Here is a 4,975-nt window from a genome sequence, read left to right as displayed (position 1 = left end):
TGTCTTTCTGGTGACCAGCCTCCATCCTGAAGCCATCCGGGAGCCCGCCCAGAGTCACCTCATTAGAACAAAATATGCTCCTATCACCCAAGAAATCCAGGGAATTCAGGAGGTCCATGTCAGGAACTGGGGTCAAAAACCCAATGTTAGAACAAAAGATGCTCCCAGCATCCCTGTCACTCAGGAAGTTACAAGGGTTTTGGAAGCTCTGTGCCAGAAACTGGGGGCAGAGACCAAACATATGTTTTTTATTCTACCGCAGATGCACACGTATTAAGAAAGACAGAGGAGAGGGGAGGGGAGGCGGGAAGAGGGAAGAGGGAAGAGGGAAGGAAATACGGCAGCCCAGAGGCAGACTGCACCAAGCTGTCTTTTTAAGAGTCAGAGAAGGAGAAAAAGGAGGAGGAGGAGAAAAAAGACTCAGCTTAAAGCAAGGAAATATTGAACGTGTACACATTTATCTCAAGGCAACGTTCATGTATCAAGGGCCCGCACTGTTCTAGGCAGGATGCTAAGCACTAGGGTAAAAACTGCCCTTTTCTCAGGAAGCTCACTTTAAAATCAACTCATCATAACAAAATTTTTCATCAAGCAAATGTCAATCAACCATCTACATGCAAGCACTACCAACGGTTATTAAATTAAAGGTGGGGTCCCAGGACTCAAAGAGCTTTCTGAAATGGTCAATCAGACAAGGTATGAAGCAATTCAGAATTACAGGAGGTGTCCGGTAATAAATTCTCAGTGAGTGTCCTGACGAGGTGTTATGGGGCTCTGCGGAGGGAGGGGTCCCTGAGGGCTAGAGGGAACCAGAGGGCGACCTGGGCATGGGCAACTTGAGCGTCCTCTGTCCGGGGAACTCAAAGGTCAGAGGGAGTTAGTTGGACATCAAGTTTGGAGAAAGGTGATTACACTAGACCTTACCACCCTTCAGGGTGGCTGAAACAGAGGGTTTATGTAGGGGTCTGGGAGAGCTCAGAAGAGCATAGAAGTTTAAACTAGAACCAAGTTTGATAAGGTTTCAAATACCAGGCTAAGTCTAAAATTCTATCAGCCACCCAGATCTGTAAGCAGCAGGTGCTCCTTTTCACACCGAGATGCCATCAACACAGAATCAAAAACCGATAAAGGCATTCTCAATCCCCATGCTCTGTGAATATTTAATGCATTTTTTAAAGTACTACCAAAGGCAGTGACCTTCAGTCTTATTTTCTTTATTCTTTCCTCCTTCCCCCCACTTATCCGATTATCTGAAAAAATTAGGCTGTCAGGGTGACCCTCTATTAGATGGAAGGGCAATTCCCTGGCAGTTATAAGCTTAGGATGCCCCCTAGTGGTCTCATGAAATATATTCACTTAAGAATCTTTTAAAAGGGATTTTCAGTACGGGCTGCACAGAGGAATTAGCTAGGGGGCCTCAAAACCTCCTGCTGCTGGGCCCCACCCTTAGAGACTGAGATTTAAACCATCTGCAGCATGGACTGGGCCTCAGAATTTTTAAACATTGCCCATATTTATGAGAATTCTTGAAATCAGCTCAAATTATCCCTTCAACTCTGTTGTTCTTAAAGTTATTTGTCTGTCCCAGGTCTTTTGCATTTCTGTATGAATTTTAAAATCAGATTATCAATTTTTACTCCTAAAAATGCCTGCTGGGATTTTGATCAGTATTGCATTGAATCTGTACATCAATTTGGGGAGAATGAACACCTTAACACCCTTGAGCCTTGTGACCCACGGACACGCACCTGGCTCCTTTAATTTCTCTCGGCACTGCTTTGTAATTTTCGGCATACAGATCCCGGAAGACTGGATCCCTCACACACACACAGCTGATGCAAATGTAAAAGGTTACAACCACTTTGGAAAAGTTTGGCAATCTCCTAAAAAATTAAACCTAAATCTTGCATATGACCCAGCCATTCTGCTGCCAGGCATTTCCCAGAAGAAATGAAAGCATATGTCCCATAAAGACTTGAACAGGAATGTTCCAGCACCTTCATCTGTAAGTGCTCTACTGCTCTTATTGCTTTTCCTCCCATTCACTGCCACCTCCCAAATAAACCACTCTCGTGAAAACTCTTGAATCGAGGTCTGCTCGTGGGATCCCAATTTAATAGAAGCTGCAAGCTAAAATAATAATGAGGTAGAAAAATTGTCATCAGTTATTTAGCCAAAAGAGCTTCTCTTGTTTTGTTTTGTTTTGTTTTTCTGAATATAACTTGATATATACCAGGATGAATGGGGACACCTTAAAGGAGGGGGTCCTTCCTGGGACCAAGCCACAGAAGGGAAGGCAAAAGCAGCCTTCTTTCCTAAAGAAGGAAAAGTCCTTACGATTCAGGAAGACAAGGGAGAGGTGAGAGCAAAGGAAGGATGGGGAGAAAAGAGCAAGCAAGGTGCAGGTGGCTGGGACCAGGTGAGGGGGGATCTGGCAAAGGAAAATGGTAAAGCTTACGACTCCATGGCAACGTGATTTCTATCGATGTCCTCCTGTGAACTCACCTAAAGTGTCCCACAAGTGCACAGTGATCACCAGTGCTTTGAGCGGGCGGGCTTCTGGTAAAACACAAAGAAGGTACTGAGGTTCATACATCATGGGACAGAACAGAACCGGGGGGAAGGGAAGCCAGAGCCCAGAGGCTGAGAAGACTCCAGAAACTGAAGCCCCCAGAAATTCTCAGTCCAATAGATTTGGTTGGATATCAACCAACTCTGGCATTGATGGTCAAGCTAGTCTACTGGCTCTCTGGAAGGCAGGGTAGAAAGGACTGTGATAAGTGAGTTACCCCAGGAAATTATACTCTCTTCTATACATGCCAGATATAGATGGGGTTCCTCTTCTGCAGATGAAGAAAGAGCCACTGCCTTTTCTCATCTGGTGGTAGGTGGAGGGCAGTGAGTGTGAGTCATCCAGAGCACGGCCAGGGGGTGTTAAGTCAGCACAAGGCACAGGGATTCCCTTGAGGAAGGCAGAGGAATGAAAGTCAGGAGGAACAAAGAAGTGAGCCTGCACCAGCACAGAAAGGGGGATTCAGACGCAGAACAGGAAACAGAGAAAAAAGGTCAGTAAAGGATGTGGCTCTGCTCCAGAACTGAAGCTCAGTACAGTAATATCCTCACATTTCACTGTTTAGAGCAACTGTAAGTTAGAAGGGATGGATGATCTCTGAATGCACTGACATCAGTACATGGAGGGGAAACATCAACATTTTAGAGCATTGCTCATGGGGCTGGATGATTAGAAATGGAGACCTTACAGAGTTTAGCCTACAATAATCACAATTACATTCCAGGTGGTACGCATTACATCTTTGAAATGATGTGGCTTTTTCAGAACAAATTTCCCAAGGAACACACTGCATGAATACATACTTTATCATATACTTTTTCATGATACTAGGAAATTGGCATTTCTATGTATATGATAGCTACAGAATTGTGAGTTATCGTGCAGAGAACCGCTTCTGTAAATTTAGTGAGAGAAATTGAGTTTGCAGACAGTGAAGGATAAAGCCAGGGCCAAGTCTCACAGTAACTTGATGTTCACAATAAGAAATCGTTCTCTTGGTGCAAAGAGTGGCCAGAGAAGTAGAAGGGTTTCCTTCAGGGAAAAGTCTGATCTCGTTTAACAGCTGGGAATCCAGAGATGCTTTCCAGCCTCAAGGTCGGGTGCAAATGGGCCAGCACTCACTAATGGAGGTGCTGCCACTAAATTGTGCTTGTTTCCTCCCTGCAGGTTTGGGACCATCCTCGAAGCCTTAAATTTAAGCCAGGGCTGGGGAGCGTGCACTGTATGTTCGTGGCGCCACCTCCTGGTGACATGTGGTATTGAATTGCACACTAAAACCGTAGTTCTCAAGGTTTTTGTTCATAGGACCCCTTTACACCCCCAAATTATTTAAGATCCATAATGAGACTCAATATTTATAGTATCATAAATTGAAAACAAAAAATGTTAATATTTCTTTATGTATTAAAATAGCAATAATAAAGGCATTATATACTAACATAAATAACATATTTTTATGAAAAGTATCATTGTTTTCCAAACCAGAAAATTGGTGAGAATAATTGCCTTGTTTTAAATTGTTGCATATCTAGTATAGAACTTAATAAAAGACATCTGGATTCTCACATCCACTTCTACATTCAATCTATTTCAAGACATTGCTCTGGTTGAAGTACATGAAGAAATCCACCCTCACAGACACACAGGCTTTTCAAATAATCGTGTATGTTCTTCTCTGATGCTACATTGAAATTTGACAAGTGACAGTTCTTAAAGTTTAGTTGCTCTATGAAATCTGAAAACACATCAGTGAACTTCTCCTTCTCTGTTACATGAAAATCTGTTGGTCTCTATTGCACTTTGAATGGATCTTTAGCCGTGCATGGCTTTGTAACATTATCCCTGGACCATTTGGAAAGCACTGGCTGCTCAGTTATGTAGACCTCCCAGGTTTTAACATATTCCATTACATCCTACAATAGGAAAAAATGTATTTAGTAATTTCACCACCAATGTCATCAGAAAAGTCTTTAGTGCCCACTTCGGCAGCACATATACTAAAACTGGAACGACACAGATAAGGTTAGCATGGCCCCTGTGCAAGGATGACACGCAAATTCGTGAAGCGTTCCATATTTTTCTGCCACTCTCAACTCCCCAGACATTGTTCTACGCTACTTATCAAGTTCCACTGTACATCACGGTTACTCAGTCCTCATGTTTACATAATGTATAGTACGTACCTCCCCTCTTAGATTATAAACTTCTCAAAAACAATGACCTTACTCATTTCTTCTTCTCCTCACAGCAAACTGCAAATGTCTGTTCAATGTATTTAGAAAGGGCTTACAATTCTTTAAATTACTGTTATCAACGTTCATCCAATAAAAGACTAGAACATCAAAAAAAGAAAGTCTTTAAGTTGAGAAAATGTCAAGCCCACTGTGGTGGATACACGTTTCC

The 4,975-nt window shown here is 42.8% G+C and overlaps 1 non-coding gene across 1 annotated transcript; it reads left to right on the top strand.

The window, feature by feature from the left end:
• The first annotated feature begins 4,545 nt into the window (after positions 1-4,545).
• LOC113626639 (U6 spliceosomal RNA) lies at positions 4,546-4,652 on the top strand. Its single transcript, XR_003435196.1, has one exon. It is a non-coding gene; the product is annotated as a U6 spliceosomal RNA (small nuclear RNA).
• The last annotated feature ends 323 nt before the right edge of the window (positions 4,653-4,975 follow it).

This window comes from Aethalodelphis obliquidens, unplaced genomic scaffold, assembly GCF_003676395.1.
Source record: "Aethalodelphis obliquidens isolate GAN/ISIS:26980383/991018 unplaced genomic scaffold, ASM367639v1 scaffold18, whole genome shotgun sequence".
NCBI classification, from domain to species: Eukaryota; Metazoa; Chordata; class Mammalia; order Artiodactyla; family Delphinidae; genus Aethalodelphis; species Aethalodelphis obliquidens.
The sequence above is the reverse complement of the archived record's forward strand: the minus strand, read 5'-3'. Positions and strand labels throughout refer to the sequence as shown.